Source organism: Canis lupus, chromosome 7 (genome assembly GCF_011100685.1).
Source record: "Canis lupus familiaris isolate Mischka breed German Shepherd chromosome 7, alternate assembly UU_Cfam_GSD_1.0, whole genome shotgun sequence".
NCBI lineage: Eukaryota > Metazoa > Chordata > Mammalia > Carnivora > Canidae > Canis > Canis lupus.
In genome coordinates, this window is record NC_049228.1 from 72064684 (window position 1) to 72084806 (window position 20123).

General features: G+C 44.9%; 1 protein-coding gene across 1 annotated transcript in view; it reads right to left on the reverse strand.

The window, feature by feature from the left end:
* EPB41L3 (erythrocyte membrane protein band 4.1 like 3) overlaps positions 1–17873 on the reverse strand; it is a 226292-nt gene extending 208419 nt beyond the window's left edge. The window contains exon 1 of the mRNA XM_038543765.1: positions 17580–17873. The gene's annotated coding sequence lies outside the window, so the exon portion shown is untranslated. The remainder of the gene's footprint in view (positions 1–17579) is intronic.
* Positions 17874–20123: the final 2250 nt, after the last annotated feature.

A 20123-nucleotide genomic window follows, 5' to 3' on the forward strand; every position in this document is an offset into this window, starting at 1 on the left:
GAAATACAAAGCTGTGTAAATTGGTGTGTGTGTGTGTGTGTGTGTGTGTGTGTGTGTGTGTGTGTGTGTAATTTTGGGATGTCCCTAATTGTTGTCTGCTTCCGGGGCAGGAATGCTTAGTTTCTTCCTAGGAGATAGGGAATGTCTAAATAAGGTAGGATATGCTTTCACCTCAACTTAATTCTTCACCCTTATTTTTTTTAAAGATTTTGTTTATTTATTCATGAGAGAAACAGAGAGAAAGAGAGAGAGAGAGAGGCAGAGACACAGGCAAAGGGAGAAGCAGGCTCCATGCAGGGAGCCCGACATGGGACTCGATCCCGGGCCTCCAGGACCACGCCCTGGGCTGAAGGCAGGCACTATACCGTTGAGCCCCCCAGACTGCCGGTTATTTTCTGTTATCTGGCAGTCACCCTACTGACTTATTTCCAACCAAATGAAGGTCCATGAGTCTGGAGTTGTAGTTCTTAAGGTGTAGCCCAGGATCATCTGGGAGGCCTCTAAGACTCTTAAAGGAGGCTAAGGAGGTCAAAACCTTTTTCCTAATCATACCAAGATATTATTGGCCTTTTCACTCTCATTCTCTCAGGAGTGAATGGTGGAAGTTTCCAGAAGCTACATGATGTATATCACACAGCCTCAGTTTTTCATACGGAAGCAGACATAAGAATCTACTTTCCTGTCTTAAGCCAGACATTAAACAGGTTTGCAGTGGTACTCTTTACCCTAAATTATTTTTTCATTTTTTTTTATTTATTTTTTTTTATTTTTATTTTTTTATTTTTTATTTTTATTTTTTTTTTTCATTTTTTAAAAAAAGATTTATTTATTTTAGAGAGAGAGCACATGCATGTGTGCACACACACTTGGGAGGAGAGGAAGGGGAAGAGGAAGAGAGAATCTCAGACTCCCTGCTGAGCCCCACATGGGGCTTGATCTCACAACCCATGAGATCATGACTGGAGCCAAAACTAATAGTCAGATGCTTAGCTGACTGAGCCACCCAGGTACCCTTACTCTAAATTATTTTTGTTTTGGGAAATACAGTTAACTTTCATAAACATGCTTATGTTAACATGGAATGGACTAATTTTATTGTTCTTTTTAGGTGAATTAAAATAAATATTTAAAAGTGCCACAGCTGTCATTTCTAATGTAATACATGTCAGTAGGTATAACATGCATAAACAGAAGTTCTTTGCATTCTTCAGTCATTTTAAAGAGTGTACAGAGGTGCTAAGATGTAACTATTTGAGCATCTCTGTGTCTGGAGCACATAGCAGGAGGGCAAATGATATGAAGTGGGCTGCAGAAGGCTGTAGGAACAGACCAAGGAGCAGGAACAGAGCCCAGTGGTGATGTGCAGGATTCTGGTCTTTATCTGAGGGCAATGTCAGGCTCTTCCATACATATTGGAGGCTGTGGTTAACATCCCTTTCTCTCTCTGGGATAGTTGTACAGAATTACTCATTGTTCAAGTTATTTTCCACCCTATCATGATTCTCTGTAAAAAAATGAATTCATAAAGCTCCATCAGAAAACTTCATCACCCTATAACAAATCTCTAGTTTGCTTTCTGAAAGAATAACTATTTTTCCTACATGGTCAGATGCAGTGTCTACACTGCACTTAACCACTTAAAACCAAGGCTATGATTCATCTAGAAGTGGGAAATGTTAATAGATGAGGTACTTTTATCTCTCAATACTGGTAGGTGGCCCACATTCCAGTGGAGCCAGAATCAGAAGCAGAGCTCATATTCTGGGGATGCTCTGTGGGGTGGGGGTAGACGGCCTTTTTAACATGGTGAGGCCCCCCTGTGCTGCTTGCAACCCTCTCTGCTCTGCCTCAAGGGATCTTTTGCATCTCCCCCCTCAGAGGTTTTTGTAAACTTTATCAATCGTCAAGTCCCTTCTGCATTCCATTCACCCTTAGGAAACAACCTCACTTCTCTCTTCGCTGAGAAGCTACAGGCAGGAAGCCATGGAGTTAAATATCCACGCACCATGACTATAAAATTTATGAGTTGTAACTTTAGTGCCGGCAAGATAAAAATAATTATCTTAATATGCAGTTTCCAGGAATAAATAGCAACGGAAGGCGTGATTATGATTTTCAATAACAAGAAAATAATTGTATATGAGTAAAATCAGTGAGAAGAGACAGATCTGAGCCATGTCAAGGTAAGGGGATGTGTGTGAAGAGGGACTGTGGAATGTAGCCAGGGGACAAGGCTAGTCACAGCAAAAAATTTTATCAAAGTACATTCTCCAGGGGCTTCTGGTAGAACAGCATGACTGAGGGGACAGCCTGTACCTTGAAGGAAGCAGCTGATAAGGTGTTGGACTTCCATCAAGACTCGGGGGACAGGAAAGCATCAAGACATGGGGGCAGGTCTTTAAAAATGCTAGCCACCTGAGCAAAGAATGCATGGGATTATACTTTGCAGTGTATGTAATTGCAAACAAATGTTTTAAGGTGCTTCTTTTTTTGTTTTTGTTTTCTTTGTTTCTCTCTCTCCCTTTTTTTTTTCCTTCCCTTTTTTTTTTCGTGGGGGGGGGTGGTTTGTGAAGGAGGAGGGAAACTATGATTTCACAGAGATAGTCTGTCTCCTTTGAATCGACTTTGGTTTGGGTGGGTCACTGGCCCTGCGTAAACCTGGATTTTGCTGTCTTAACACTGCACACGAGTGGTGAAAGCCTGATATAGACACTGCCAGCCCTTAGAGCAGAACACCTGGCACACAGTAGGTGCTCAGTAAATGGCAGCTCTTTTTCCTCATCTCTTCCCTTTTCTTCTTCCTATCTCAGCTGGCATCCAATATAACAATGATGTCTGTGTATTCACAAAGATATTTTCTAACAAACAGAAACATAGAAAGAGAGCAAATGTATATAGTGGAGAAGATGGATGCCTGTAGTTAATGAATATATTAAAAATAGAATCCCGTCTCCATTGACGTCTGATACTGGATGTGGTAACTGGATAGGTGTATATTCTACAGACATCGTCATGTTTGTCTAGAATCTTTCTGAGATTTCATTTACCCTCCTCTTCTGATGGCTTTTCCTTACTTCCTTTTTGCTAGAAGACAACCTCTTTTCTGTGCTATGGAATCCTACCCTCTGTCGGTCAGAATCAACCCTTCTGCCCAGGATGTCCTGGTTCTGTGCCCTCTGGTTCTCCTCCAGTATCTCAAATCTTCCTTCGAGGGGTCTTCCTGGTTTTCTTTACCTGGGTTTCCTGCCCGCCCCTAGCAACCTCCCCAACCCTCTGTTCTAGCTGTGGCTTCTTTTTTCATTCCAGGCATGGGTAATCTTGTAGGTTTTTGAGGAGGGTGATAGGCATCATGGTCACCTGCTTGCCTTGCATAGAAATACTGTGACATCTCCCTTTCTTCACCCCATCCTCTCCTAAAGTTAGCCTTTATACCTGCAGTTCCCACATAGTCCACCCACGTGGCTCTGGCTCGAGCCCACTGTGTATGTGCGTACATCTCCCTCTTTCTCTCTTCCTCATCACTTAACACCACTCAACATTTTTCTGATCCCTGAAGCCTTACTATTCCTTCAAATCCAGGGTAAACACAAACTCCCCTGTGAAGCCTCCCTAGTCTCCCTGTCAGAATTAACTGTTTCCCTGAAACTGGGGTGGTCATTTTTAAAATGTACATAAAATGTTTCATCATGTAATAATGTCATACACAGGGTCAGCTATGAAGCATAATAATAAAACTCATATCTGTGAACCCGTCACCTATATTAATAACAAGAATATTACCAATACCATTGCATCTACTATTTGGTCCTCTTGGCTCCCCCGCCTAGGTTTTCCTAAAGAATGCTATTAAATTTTGCATGATTTTGAGACTTTAAAAAATGGCATAATATCATTCAATCTCCTGTAACATTTTTAAAATCAACTGTGTTAAAGATCCATCCACGTGGTTGCTTGGCACTTGTAGTTTATTCATTTCTGTCACTGCATAATATCTTATTTTGTGAATATGCCATGATTTATTTATCCAGTCTCCTGTCCATAGACATTTATGTTATTTCCAATCTCTTGCTATTATGGATATTTTTGAAACATTTCACAATGCATATATGTGACAATTTTTCCATGGTTTATTGAGATATTTCATATCATATCAATTTAATATTAAATTAATATCATACTTAATGATATGTAGAAGTACAATATATACCTTTATAAGATAATGCATAATTGTTTTTCAATATTGTTGTATCAGCTTACCCAACTTCCTCCAATGTATAAGATTTAGCATTTTCATAAAGTTCTCTTTTGAAACTCATCATTATCACACTTTATACCATCTTTATTGGTATTTAAATACTCATCTCTTGATAAGATTATAACCATCATATTTTATTCACCTGTTTATTCCCATGGCCTACATCAGTTATTTAAAAATGCTTATGAAAATGATAAATGAATACCAAACTGAAATGAACACAACAACCTGTATTTGATTTGAGTTACTAGACTTTCTGCCTTTTAATGAAAATAGCATGGAAGGATTACAGTGTTATCAATCCTCTGCACAAAAATGATTAATTCAATCAGACTGCTTTCCTATTAAATTAGCAGAACTAAGAAAATGATAGTTTCATTTGAGAAGGTAATAAATTTGAAAGGAGAGGAGAAAGCTTGACTCAGGATGTGGACACTAGAGCCCAGAGAAATGGGCACTAGAAGATAAATAAGAGATTTGGGAAGGGAATCACAAAGCACTTTATACTCATCCAAAGATCTTCACCTTAGGCTCTCTATGTGGCTTTCCGCACCAAAGTCTCACAACTGATGCTAATAGTTTCAATTTTTTTTTTTTTATCATATAGATTAAGTATAGTTGTCTGGGCTAGTGTGGAAATCTAACCATAATTTTTAACATTTTCAGGATAAAGAACTCAAAATTCTGAACAACTACTGACAAACACACTCTTGGAAAAATGACTCAGCTGTAAAATGGGGAATACCTGTGTTCAGAAAGTAGGTCTCTGCCTTTTATCACTCCCATCTTTTCACCCCTAGGGCTGAAAAAGCCAGAGGCTAAAGAAAAGAAGCATTTCCATGCTGTTAAAAACAAAACGCACAACATCCATTAAACTACTCTTTGATCATTGTCTTCTGCTTTGAAAAATAACTCAGGAAAGGAGTGCCCAAACCTCCCAAAGGATGAGATAGGCATACATTCCTTGTGGGGCAAATGTAAGAAGCTTAAAAGAAGACGACTGGCTCAAAAAAAGAGGAAGACTATGTCAGCAGTGTTGCTCAACCTGTGTCTAAAGGGCACAAGATACTCCTGAAACCCCCATGTGAATACAGTTGAAAATAAAAGGCTTCAAAGTATTCAGAGGTCATTGACCTGGTCCTGTCCGCATCTTTGATGCTGGCTTTCAGACCACGTGCAGACTGATACTTTAGTAGGTCAATACCTAAAAACAATATCCTGAATTCAGTGTGTCTCTTTGTGAATGGAGAAGAGTCAACAAAAAGTGGGTAAGAAGTACACCATAAATCTCAAGCAAGCAACCCCACATGGGCAAATTCAGCTTGTCTCTACAAGAACAAAACCACCCAACCGTCATAAAGAGAGTGCATTTGGAACAGAATTCTGTGTTTTCAGCCCTGCTAGAACACTCATGCTCACAGCACTCTGTTTGGAGGTTACAGGGAAAGGTTTAATAGAAACAGAAGTCTTTAAAATATTACTCTAATTAACGCTGACACTTAAACTGTGTTTGAAAACCCACGAACAGATGTGTTTTAATTTCCATCCTAGTTCATAATGCTAAGCCACTGTAACTATTTTTATTTGCTGAACACCTACTATGTCACAAAATCCAGCTCTTGGCTATTCAGAGGGTTTAGGGTTTGGGGGGTTGGTGCTAGAATGATGTTCAGAAGTAATGGGTAGAAAAAGAGGAACAGCACATTTATTTGACTCTGATTAATTTTCTGGGAACACAATGCAACTTGCTTTCTCTTAGGCCCATGATACACGGCATTCACTTTCATCTACACTCAGCGCCGAGAAATGTCATGGGAGGAGCTGATGCTTTTCCCTTTCGCATTTGTTTTTAGATTCTCAACTCTTTTCCTCAATCGTGCTGAAATTATACTTTTGGTCAGAGCAGTAATTTTATGGGTCAGACACTTTTTCTCAAATCAACTCATTTCCAAAGTAGTAAGTTAGCTGCATTCCCATGGAAAACCACTGGTGGTTCAGCCCAGCTGTTCTCTGCAGCATCATATAAGCAGCTCACAGTGAAAGCCACTTGCTACATTCCAGGCCTGCCTGGAGGATTTTATCTTCCACTAGACTAACAGCTAGTCAGATATAACCAACACTCCCTTTCCCTATGCCAAATGGAGGCCAGGAGAAAGAAAGCATTTGGAAAAATGTGCTGTTAGCCTATATTTATCTTAACAATAGACTTTAATGGAAACTACACAGATAAAGCATCTTGCTAGGCTTTATAAAGTTTATTCAGAGTAACTTTATTTTTTAAAATATTCATTTATTTATTCATTTAAAAACCACCTGTCCTTCCCCACCTGTGCCTGGAGTTGAGCCCCAGGACCTGGACTGCTTCCCCTTAAGTGGCTCTACCTCTTTCTTCTGCACATGCTCTGTCTGCTAACAGCCAGCAATCTGAAAGATGTTGTCAGGCAAATGGCAGAGGCTAACGTTCAGAGGGGAAAAACAAAAGGAGGGTTTGATTTCTTGGCTGATTCCTTGGCTGCTGCTACTCCCCACAGCCCTCTCTTGAGTAACCAAATTATAGCCCCCTGGGCCCTCCAGGCCACCTTACAACTCAGAGGCCTCATGTTCCCAGCCCTGGGATTTTTCTGACAGAGTGGGACAAAGACCTACCGAGAATATCTTTAAAATCACCCAAATTTGTGAGGAGAAGTAAAAGAAGAGGAAAAGAGGAAAATAAAATTAAATTCTAGGTAACACAGTCAAACAGGCAAAGTGCTGAGCCAGTTCAGAAAAACAGGTTAACTGTCATCAAGTTACTTTATCAATTATCTAGAGAATGAAAATTACATTACTTGATGCTAATAATAATGAATCATTCTTGTTAAAGGATTCTTTAGGATTTTTATATAGCAAAGTGCTATTTTCATTCCCTTGGGTCAAATTGTGTTTCAATAACACTGACCTGTAGGAACTATCCTGGTGCTTATACTGTGTTATCTATCAGGTTTAAAAAACAAAGGGTTTTTAATCTATCATAATGATTTAGGGTTAGAGATTTGAAAGCTGAAGCAGCTGTAACTCCATCATAAAGATGGGTAAACTGTCATCCAGGGAAATTAAGTGACGATCAACCCACAATCTGGAAAAGTACACCAGTGCTTATTTTTCCTGAAACACATCTGGTTATGTCCTAACTGTATCTTAGGGACAGCAAAGCTACATGTAAGACAAAATAGGACATCAGGGCACCTGGGTGGCTCAGTCATCTCTTGATTTTGGCTCAGGTCATGATCTCAGGGTCATGAGATCAAGCCCTGCATTGAGCCCTGTGCATTAGGGCTCTGTGCTGAGCATTGAGTCTGCTTAAGATTCTCTCTCTCCCCCTCCCTATGCCTCCAATGTGTGCATGCTCTCTCTTACTTAAAAAAAGTATATATTTGATTAAATAAAATGAAGTCAAAATTAGGCCATGAAGTAACCTGAAACATATGAGTATATTCATATGGAGGGCTCCTGGGTGGTTCAGTTGGTTAAAGGTCTGCCTTTGGCTCAGGTCATGATCCTGGGGTCCTGGGATTGAGCCCAGTGTTGGGCTTCTTGCTCAGTGGGGTGTCTGAGTCTCCCTCTCCTTCTGCACCTCACCCCCCCCCCATCCTGCCCATGCTCTCTCTCTCTTTCAAATAAATAAAAATTTTTTTTTAAAAAAGAGTATATTCAGGGACACCCAGGTGGCTCAGTGGTTGATTGTCTGTCTTTGGCTCAGGGCGTGATCCTGGGATCAGGATGGAGTCCCACATCATGCTCCCTGTGAGGAGCCTGCTTCTCCCTCTGCCTGTGTCTCTGCCTCTCTCTGTGTCTCTCATGAATAAATAAATAAATCTTTAAAAAAATAAAAATAAATGAAATAAAAAAGAGTATATTCTTATGTTAAATATACTGGACATAAAACAAAAGACAAAACAAAATATGTTACTTTTTTACTTAGTGAAAAGGTCTGACAACTGGGTCACACATACAGCATTACTCATTGTTGCATTACCTAATTCATTTTCATCTTAATATGTTTTTCAAATAGCTCAGAATAGCACAAATTACTCATCCTTTATAAATACAATGCAGATGATGTTGTAACATGATAATATTCCCCGGGATTCATAAATTTTGTGACAGAAAAGTATCTAAATCATCCCACCTTTTAAAAATAGGATCTTCTGTTTTTCCAATATCTAACCATAAGAGAAAAAGTAGAGTCTCCTGAGAAACGATTGAGTTCAAGGGAGGAAAGAATCAAGGTACAAACCATGGTGCAAGGTCAGTGTGGCTATACTGGTTAAGTACAAAAGCCTTCTAGGTGCTCATCTAACTTCCTGTCCTCTTGTGCCATTAAACTTTGTCCACTTGCAGCCCTGGTAATCTTTGTATATCTAACCTCCCCATATTACTTTTCTGCATAAAATCCTTCCTTGCTTCCCCAATGCCTACCTTATAACTTCCAAAATTTCACATGCATACAAGTTGGGTATACTTATTCAAGCATTTACCATGCAGCAAGCATTTTATATGAAAGCACAGAAGCTGTAGCAGACTTGGAATGTGATATGGAATACTCCATCCTCCATCCTAGCACCTAGATGCTTGTGTCTGAGTCCTGGGTGAAAGAGCTGCTTCTCTTCAATCACAAAATCCACTGAGTGGCATCACTGCATGGTGGTGTCGCTAAGGCGAGAGGTGAATGCTGGACCTCATGAGGCCAAAGGGATAACAGTGCACTGAGCAGTGACCCACACAACTTGCACCTAGTCCAGACTTCAGGAAGGCCAAGGAACATATCACTTACTCGCTGGTAATTCTGGTGACATCATATTAGGTTCGGGCCACAGCGAATTCAGCAGCATCCATTGGTGCCTTTGGCACCTTTAATGTCAGTATGGTGGCCAGAATGAGAGCAAGTAAAAATAGTAGGGTTCAGGCAGCACAGAGGAGGCTAGGTTTTGCAAGCAGGGGATTCCCCAGGGTTTCTAAAGGCTGGTAAGGATAAATCTGACCATGGTCAGAATTAGTATTGTTGCAGGTGGTAACAAAGTCAAAGAAATACAGTTGTACTACAGTTATTAAGCTATTTGGCCTTGGAAACATGGGTTACTCTTGTATACACTATTAATTAAAGTGCTCTTTAAATTAAAAGAAAAAAACAGATTAGCTCTGTCCATTTGAAAAAAATGAAGTGTAGCAGTTTTACCTAATTATCTTGGTAATTAAATGATCAGTGTAGATCACTTCAAGATCAAGGAGCCTAAATGAATTCGCCACAGATTATTTTAGTGTAGACAGAAATGAATGTTCATGATACTCGTTATTTTTCCAACATGAGTGATACAGCTATAGAGGGGATAGTCTAACAAAATAATAATTTCTATTTGATTTTGAAATGTAGAAACATTTTGCAGTAGGATTATCAGGTTTATCTTCCTAATTGCATTTTGCTTTGGTTACTATTAAAAAAAAAACTTGAAAAGTGGCTAAGAGAAAATTACATTGAAATACCTTCAGGATTAAGGTTTATTTTTTTAATTATTAAAAATTATTATTATTATATATTATTATATAAGTTAAACTTAAAAAAATAAACAAATACAGTCAGGACCAAAAGCTTGAAACATAAATATTAACGGTAAAAGTCAATTGGTTAAATATAAATTTTCACGCTGAATTGTTAAAAAATACACATCACAAAACACAAAGGAATGAGTGTGTTTGTTTGAGCACTTACCAAGTGCTAGACATTTTATAAATGTTATTTCCACTTCTTATAACAATCCTGGCTGGGTTGTATTACTAAGCTAGTTTTACAGAAGAAGAAATTAAGACTTAGAAAACTTAGGTGATTTGTCCCCAGACACTCAGCTAGATCTCACTGGTACTGGAGTGCAGCTGGGTGACTGTGGCAGCTTGACTGCCTCCCACTTGCACCCAAATCCTATCTCGGGATCTGTTTCCAAGAGAATCCAGACTAAAACAACACAGACACTGACGTGTGTGTATGGCTGGGGGACAGAAGCTTAGCTCAGAGGAGAGTAAAGGTAGATGAAGGCAGGGACAGCACTGCCAAAATGACAATATTTCAACAATTTTTAAGGACCCAGGTTAAAAGTCATTGTTAAGACCAAGATGAAAGGGAATTTGTGAAATTGGCATGAAAGCAAAACAGGGAGAGATGGAGGAACAAAATAGGCAAAATATGGAACCTTTTTATTTGTTCCCTCCCCTGCATCTACCCACATATGAACATTTTCCTCTTTCTTCCCAAAGATACTTCCCTTGGACTCCTTACACATTGGGATGGGTACTGCACATATTACAGGTTACTGTGCTCATTGTATCCTATCACTGTTTGTTCTGCTCTTCAGGGTTTGCAGGCTACATCTTTTTAAACATTCTCATGATGTACAGATATTTTCTTATTTACAATGCAAATGAAAAAGGGCACCAGCATCCAAAGAAACAACTATTTTAGGTGGAATGCAAATGTGTCTTAATCTGTTTTAAATCAGACCTCTAGCTTATCCAAGTGGTCTTTGCCCACATGGACTCCTGGCTTGATGATTTAGCTCTTCAGAATTTTTGTGGCCATGGGGAGGGAGGGGAATAAGTTCTCTTGGTAAAGGTGGATATGAGTCTCTGGTTAAATATTTGAATGTATTTGAATTTGTTCTCATGAATCTTTCACGATGTACTTTTATATTGAAAAGTTTAAAGAGATGGAGAGATTTGCCGATTAAAAAAACCTATCAGACAAGTAATGAAAATATTGTGTCTCGCTTTACGATATTATTTAGTTTTTTTATCCTCTGTGTAATGTAGAGCTAGTTATCCTCTATTATATACACTTTCCAGGGAGGAAGCTATGGCTGAGAAAGGCCGAACAAGCTGTCAGAGGAGCTGGGTTTGGAACACCACCCTGATAAGGAATCACATTTGGCCATTTGTGGCCAAATGTTTTCTCAAAGTGGATGACCAATGTCTTTTCCAGTTTGAAACATGTTTATGTAAACTTTTTAAACATGATGTGCCAAAATCTACATAACATAGACCCAAAAGCCCTTGTTCACTTAGAACCATCCGATTTCTCATATTCCAGAAGAGATCTGAGTATATAATCCTAACACATCATAATAAAGTGTGTAATTCCCAACTATTCAAAACCCCAAAGCACCTCATCATGTCCTGGTTCATTCCTCATGGGCCACGGGCACTTTATAACTATTTGATGAGGTTGGATTTATACCCTCAAGTTTGAAGGTTGTATATTTAAAGACTGTTTGGAAGCATTTCTGTTCCTGGAATATGGAAGCTGGCAAGCTTTTTATAATAATTTGTTTCTCCACCTGTCCTCAAACATGTCGTATACACAAGAGGAATGGCTGTCTTTTCATTCTTCTGGATCAGAAGAATTGGAACAACTACCCAGGCTAATTAACAAGGCATGATTATATTTTGTGAATCAAGGAGCCATGATAGGAATCAGATGAAAAGCTTCCTACAAGAGATTCTAGATCCGACAAATTCATAAGCCCAGAACTAAGAATTCTCCCACATATTTCTGGATGCTTCAGCACTTGATGGGCATCTTGCCCAGCAAGCCTCATTTTCCTTTCAGCCCAATTACTATGAGCTTGGCTCTCCACATGCAAGTCTGCTTTTTCTCATCATTCTCTCATCTCTACCATGAAGAATATTAAGAATTACATGGACCCTTCCACCTGCCAAGGCTTAAATTATTTGTGTAATAAAACAAAAATGAGGTAGAGGGTGGTTCATAAAGTTTCCAGACAACTGCCTCTTCTCCTCTTTGCCTCTCAGCCAACCTGGTCAAGGGTTGGCTACTTCCTCCTTATACTGCCTTGACTTGGGTTTAGAACATCTTTTCCCTTCTCAGGCATCCCTATGTGATGGTTCACTCAATGAAAAGTCATTGAGCCCCCACTTTGGGCACCCCTTAGCAGCAAATACAAAGCTGAATAAGCTCTCAACCAATAGGAATACACTGAAGAATAAATACATGGGATTTGCCATTGAGAGGAAAAAGCAAAGAGCTGCAGAAACAAGGATGAGGGAGAAAGACCTGAGCATGACCAAGAAAAACTTCCTGAGCAAGTTGGTCTTTGAGCTGGGCCTTGAAAAACCAGTAGGATTTCAAGGTCTAGGGTGAGGAGGGGCATTTTAGTTGGAGGAATTGGGTGAGTAAAGAACACAAAAAATAAAGCCTAAAGAGATGCATCAGACATGATGACAGGTGTGATGGGTTTCCTATTGGGGCCAGTGGGCTATAACACTAAACGTATAGAGTGAGGAGAGAGAATGTAGGGTTTTGAATACAGACCTAAGGATTTTAGGAAATAGGAAAGAGGAGGTTTGGAGCTGGGGAGTGATATAATCAAAGCTGTACTATGAAGGGACTGAAGTGCAAGCAGAAGTCAGGGGAGGTGGGAGGAGAGAGGGTTCAGCTGATTAGCACAACAGTCCAAGCAGGAGGTAACAAGGGCCTGGGGCAGAATGGGTAGCAATCAGAAGGGTGGGAAGTGACAGTGGGAGTCACCACAACATGGCCACTAACATTTCTGTGGCGTGTGTCTGTGGAGGAGCAACATGAGAAAAGGAAAATCCAAGGAATGATGACCCAACCCCCGCCCCACCTCCCACCCCCACTGACTCAGGATATGTTGCCCTGAGATGAGGGAGGAAAGTATGAAACTGATGAGTGAATTTTAGACACATCCAGATCGAATGGAACAGCTAGGTAAAGATATCCACTTGGCAGGTGGTAATGCAAGACAAGATTTCTAACGGATGCTGAAAAGTTAAGATCTGGTCCTACTCCATCCAGCCAGCCTCCACTCCTACTTCTAGAAAACAGAGGCTCATTGCTAACCTAAAAGCCAGGCTAGGTGCTAAGAGTCTTACCTGTTCCTGACCCCTCCCCAGGAAGCATTCCCATTACCATTTTACTGGTAGGGATGCTGTAGCTCATACATTATATAATGTGCTAGATTCAGCAGTGGGGTGGCCAAGCTCTGATTCACATCCTTGTGAATCCATGTTTGCATGTTTCATGTCCACACTAAGAAGTGATAGCTCCTTCCCTCCTTTTATTTCAGGGCTCCCCATATAAGTACTACCATGCATTCCTTTGTCCATTAATATCTATTCTCCTCTTCTGATCATTCATTCTGTTTGACTGTCATCTCTCCTGTTTAGTCCCAATTATATTCAGTGCTATTCCACATCCCATCACTGGATGAGGAATAACCTTGTTAGCTACTAACTTAACCTAGTTAGCTACTTACTCGCTCATTATAGAGATTCTAAGATAGTGTACTCTTCAGCTCCTGTGTCTTGAGTCTTGTCCACAGTTCCACCAGGGTATGATCCTTTGGGTAAATTTTGGGCTATGTGATCCCTAGCACTTCAGAACACATGCTGGACATCTAGAAAAACTGCTTTTTTAAATGGAACATGCCATCATGGCACCAAATGCTCCCCCCAAAAGCCTCACATGATAGTCAACTAAAAGTAATTTTCTTCTCTTCAGCAATTTGGTGATTTCTATATTGCAATTTCCCTGACTCCCTGGTAAAATGACAAATCATAAGCTTTCTAACAGCTGTCTATCTTTCTCCATCTTTACTATGGAGATCATGCTAAAGCGGCTCTTACATTTCTAGCCTCTAGCTCTCCACTGAAAGTTATACTTTCTAATTAGTTGTGTGTCTTGCAATTCTTGGTTAACTAGTTCTGAATCAGAACATTCTATATGCTCCATGTGCTAGGTCTCACACTTTCCTTCCCAGTACCTCTGATAACTCTGAAGTCATAAATGAATTCTCACAGTGTGGCAGGTGAAAATTATTATTCTCCTTCCAGAGGAGGAAGTGGCTGCCCAGGTTGGACTGTGACTCATTCGGCTCCCTGGATCTTTTTAATGAACCATTCTCAGCCAACCACCCTGGCCTCGAGAATAACAGGGAGACATGGAGACTTCTTAAATAAGAATGGTGGGCATGTGGGAGATGAGTGTTATATAACTCAAGAGATGGAACTGGAAGGGATGAGTAGCTAGGCAGGCTGTCCTTCAGGGAACTTCCTATTAGTCTGTTTATATATAGTCCTGGGGGAGAACTTCTCCTTCAAATCCAAACCATAGGACCCCTCTTTAGTGAAGTTTCTTTTGCTGTTGCTGCTCAAAGCTGGGGTTCACTCTGCTGACACCTTTTACCTTTCTCACCTCCCTATACAATAGCAACAAAATCGTGTTTTCTTTTTGGCCCACCAACTAGAATATGTAGGCAGAGGCCATATCATGTTCACTTTTATGGTCCCAACATTTGAATAATGAATGTATCTAAAATAGATAGAATACTTGTCAAAGTAGTGAGACCTCTGTTTCTAGACATACGTAACCAGACTATTATAGGGAGACTGCAGCCATGCAGCTGTCATTCTGTTATTTCTAAATGTCCTAATATTTTAAGGACATTCTTGTTTAAAGTGATTAAACCAATCCCAAACAGTTTTAAAATGCATGTAACTGAATAATGCATACCAGTCTTCAAATGGCTATTACAATTAGCTTAATATTCTAATTTTAATAATGATTGACCCCAGAAATTATTAAATGTCTTCAGGCCATTGTTTTCAATTATAAGTATCAGTCTATAAATGTTAACTGAACACCTACTTTATGCCAGACCCTAGGGATAATAGGATGAGAAATACAGAGCCTTGCCCTCAATAGTTTCCATTCTAGTGAAGGGAATGTCTCCGTTATTGGGACTGAGGGGTCACAGTCTAGTTATATAATTTCATTTTTTATGTGTGCTACTCAGAACAGAGAATGTTTTCCTGGGGTTAAGACTGGTTCTAAGAAGCCTATGTAAAAGTCCTCTCTGGAAACTAATGGTAGGAGAGAGGATCTTTAACCCTCTGATGTCACTCCTCACTACTGTAATCGATCCAGCTAGGAAATGCCAATGGCAGATAAAGGAAGGGGAAGAAGGAGGCCTGCAAGGTCACTTCAAAACCAACCTGAACGTGAGCCCTTCCTTGCTATATAAACTAAATGTAGACTTCTATACACCTTCACCCCCACCCCCACCCCCACAAGCAGCACCTTCCAGCGCAGGAAGGGCAAATCTTGCTTGGCCCCTTAGTAACTGTCATTTCGAGAAATGCAATATAGGGGCTTCCACTCAGACCCTTTTCTACCAGATTAGAGTCTGTTTCTAATCAAATGGAATTTAGGTTTAAACCGGAATTAGATTTGGGATTTACAGTCATTTCTACTTTCATTCATCTCGTGGATTTCAGCCCTCTCTCGGCCTAGTTTTAATCCAGTGCGCTTGGGAAGGAATTACACAGGAGTTGTCCATGAGCCCGGGGCGGGGGCTCGGAGGGGCTCTAGGACCCGGGCCCCTCCGCAAACCTCCATCCAGACGAGGTCAGCCCTGACTCTCCTGGGCATCGTGGGCGCTCGCCGCCACCTACAGCTTCTGCAGGCGTGGCCCCTCCTCGCGTGTAGTGGACACCGCCCCTCGCTCCCGAGACGATTTCGCCACCAGCCCCCAGGCTTTCCCCGCGCAGAGGCGGAAGGAAAAGCGAAAGCCGAGCAGGCGGGCCGAGGGGGCGGCCGAACGCGCCGCGGGGCTGCGGCTCCCCAGTCCGCAGTGGCCGCGAGGGCTGTGCACGCACAGCGAGGACCCGGTCCTCAACTTTCCGCGCCAGCCCGCTGCCCCCCGGCCCCCGCGGCCCCGCCGCGCCCTCCCGCAGCCGGTCCCCGGCCACCCCACCGCCGCGCGGCGCGCCTCCCGCAGGCCCGCCGGCCGAGCTCCCCTCCTCGGAGCCAGAGGAGCCCAAGGGAGTTCGGCTGCTCGGCAGCCTCAACTTCGGCTTCCCAAGTGACACGACGCCCTCCCTCGAGCGCGCGCAGCCTCCGCCAGCCTCCGCCCCGAGTCCTTGCAGCCCAGCCGCGGGAAAATGAAACGCCCTGCAAGGGGCGCTCCCCTGGATTTTGAAAAACCGCTTCTTTCGCCTCGGGAGCCCCTCGATCCTCCACCCGCAGCCTCCGGCCAGATGATTTTCACCCTGGGACGCGCCCGGGTGGAGGGGCCTGGGCTCTGGGGCGGGAGGAGAGGGGGCAGCAGCGCGGAGTGGCCGGGATGCAGCTGCGCGCCGCTCGTGCGGGGGGCCGAAGGGCCCTGCGGCTCGGCTGAGCAGCCGGAGCGGGCTCCTGCGCCTCTGCCTCGCGGAGGATCGCACACGCTGACCCGCACGCGCGCGCACACACACACACACACACTCTCTCTCTCTCTCTCTCTGCGTCCAGCACCCTCACCCCGCGAGCCGGGACGCGGAGGTCGGAGCCACTGGCCACTTTAAGGCAGGGGCTGAAACGCCCAGATGGAGGCAGAGGCTCTCGCGTCTCCTCCAAGCCTGCACCATCCTAGGGGCTCCCCGTCCACCGCCACCACCAGCACCCTCCAGTTTCCCGGAGCAAAAGAGGTCTGGCTTTCTGCGATTCCGCTCCCTGAGCTAGCGGTTCAAGCTGCGGGGGGGGGGGGGGGGGGGGGGCGGGGATGGATAGCGGGAGCACTGGAAAGCGAGCCCGCGCTCACCTCCGCCCTCCGCGCGGAGAGCTGGCCAGCCTCGCTCGCCCCCGGAGCACTAGCAGGCGGCCACGGCCGGGCAGCCGGACCCCGGGGCGCCCCAACTCCAGTGAGAGCAGGGAGGGGAGTGACAAGAGCCGCCACTTGGCGCGTTGGCAGAGGCACGGAATCTCCGAAGAGGCTGAGCCGCCGGCGCGCAGGGGTGGAGGCGCGAGGGGCGGAGGAGGAGTTGCCGGGCCGAGAGGGATGACGTCCTCCAGCGCCTTGGGCTCCGGGGACCGAAGATTCCTGCTCTCGACCGGCCCCACGCGCGCTCTCCAGGGCTTCGCAGAGGCGCCGCGCCCGGCTCCGCTGCGGCTCCCGAACGGCGCGCGCCCGGGCGACCCCCGCCGGCTTGAACCGGGGTGCACAGCCCTCCGGCCATCTCAGCGCACCTCTTCGCCTGTCCCTCGCCTCGGGGGGCCCGCCCAAGAGTCCCTGCCGATTCGAGGCGGCACGCGGAAGGCAGCCCCCGGCCGGGCCAGCCTCGCCCCTTCCTCGCGCTCTCCCCCATCGACCTCGAGCCAAGGGCAGGCGCCCGCGCCCCGGCCCCGGCCCCGGCCCCGGCCCCTGCCCACCCGGCGAGCCGCTGTCCCGGCCTGCGCGCGGCTGCGAAAAGGCTCGGGGCACAGGAAAGGAGAGGCGCTCACCTGGGTCGCCCGAAGCCTTCCTCTCCAGCCCCTTCCGGAGCCCGCCCGCAGCGCCCAGGCACAACCTTCCTCGAAGAAAAAAAGTAGCGCAAGGGCGCAAGACGGGTAGGGCGGCGCAGGTCCTCGCGCAGCGGCTTTTCCCTCCGGGTTCTCCCGGGCCCGGGCCCGGGTTCGGCGGCGGGAAAGGGCTGTCAGAGGCCGGAGGGGGCCGCCAGACCCGGGCTCCTCCCGCAGCGGAGGCGGCGGCGGCACCTCCAAGTTGCCACCTGCAGCGCGCGTCGGGCGCCTGTGACAGCCCGCGCCGCTCTGCCCGCGCCGGGCCGCCCCCCAGCCCCCCCCGCCCGCTGGTTGGCTGCGCCCCGCGCCTGGGCGGTGCCCCCGCTCGGCCCCGCCCGCTCCCCGCAGCCGCGCGGCCGCTTCGCCCAGCGGGTCTCCTCGCAGGCCTGCCTGGGCTCCAGAGCCCCCGACTTTGGGGAGCTGCTCGGGCTTTGCAAACAGAGCAAGGATCCGTCACACGCTCGAAAACACACACACACACACACACACACACACACACACACACACACACAGTTTTGTGTAGGTTGGGGATTGCAGGAAAGAGAGAGGAGATGAGAAATGCCCTTCGTGTGCCTGAAGGGGACCTGGTTCCTTGCTGGTTTGTTTCTGATGTGGGTCTTTGGTTTTGTTTTCTCGCTGGTGTGAAATTGGTGCAATCTCTGAGAAGAGTTACCCTCACAGCGGCAATCAGTGCGCGGGGACGTGGGTTAGAAAGTGATGTGGGGATTGTGTCGCTTAAGCGGCACACAAAGTCCGCTCAAAGCCTTACAGGGCGAAGGGAGGTCCTGGGATCCCGTCGGGGTCCAGCAGCTGAAGAGCCACCTGCTCCTGCTGTGGCCTGTAGTCCCCGAGGGGCACGCGCTTGCTTGATCCTGGGGCTGCGAGGACCCGCGATGAAAAGTCACGCCGAAGCATATATGAAGCCACTGTTTTAAACAACTCTTGGGCCTTTTTTTTTTTTTTTTTTAAAGATTTTATTTATTTACTCATGAGAGACAGAGTCTCCTTCCGGAAAGATGATTTGGCAAAGCCTTCCAGAGGAGAAGAACTATAACAATATGAAAAGTACCAGTCTGGAAAGCCATCTAATCAACCAGTGACGTCTCACTCCTGGTGAATCCATGTGAAAGGGGTACATTGCCAAGTGCCTATTAGCTTGACAACATTTCAAAATTAGCTTCCCAAATAGCACATTTTATAGCCCATTAGGGAAACATCTCTGTATTGTGAGTGCAAGGGTGGCACCGTTAAATGGGACAAAGCACGCAGATGTAATCTCATGTCTAACAGTGCTCTGCAGAATCCTCAGCAGGGTGAGGCAGGAGGAAAGGGGCTTTACTACAGGAAGTCGGAAGGTGGCTCCTTCACAGGGCATATCCAGCACAGTTGTGACCAGTAAAGAAGCCATTCCCTGTCAACTGTTGCTAAGGAAGTTGGGATGCGGCTTTATAGCACCTGTCCAGATCCAAACATCTGGCGTCCACTTTGGGAACTAATAGCAAACCACCCCCCACCCCCCCCCATCCCCCACCACCGTGGCCAAGTAGCACAGTTCAGAGGCAAAGCATTCACAGAGATATTTCAATACTCCAGATTAAGTGCTTTCTTAATGAGTTGCCCTTTGACCTGGACTGGGTGAAACAAGGAGTAGAATGGAGGCGTGGCTTGCTCAGATTTGAGTGCAGGTTGACTCAATAACTGGAGGCGTATCTGATCAAGATTGGGGTGGGGTGGTGATTTGACGGGGGTGGAAGGTAGTGGTCCTTAACCCAGATATCCAGGTAAAGCACAAACTACTGGACAAGATGCATTTTCCTAATAGTAGGGAAGGAGCTATGACTCAAGTGAATGAGAAAGCATTATGGAAAGAGGAGAGGAAGGAGAAAGAATTGAAAGAGAAAATTGGAGAGTCTATGGACAGTGAGAGAAATCAATGGGCACCGGTCCATTGGACATAACAATGGCTCAAGATTCTGAAGGAGGAGACAACAGAGAATTGCTGAGACTGCCAGGCAGTAAGTGGGGAAGCTGAGGATCCTGCAGTAGCTTCCGGTTACAGGAGGCAGAGGGCTGAACCCTGCTCCCAGGACTTGCATGTGGGACACATGCTTTGAGCTTCATTTTCTTCCTGTGTGGCCATGAACAGGGGTAAGGGTGCCTACCTGATAGAGACCTGGAGAGGATGAACTGAGATCATGCATCTGTAATGCTTGGCACAATGTTTTGCAACTCCCTAAGCTTTCAATAAATAGTAGATATTATGTAAGCGGTGTTTAAAAAGACCTCAAGGATCCCCTAACACTTTTGATATTTGGTTCTGATAAATATTTCTTTTTTTTTAAAGATTTTATTTATTCATGAGAGATATATATACACACACACACACAGAGGCAGAGACATAGGCAGAGGGAGAAGCAGGGTCCCTGTGAGAAGCCCCATGTGGGACTCAATCCCAGGACCCCAGGATTACGCCCTAAACCAAAGGCA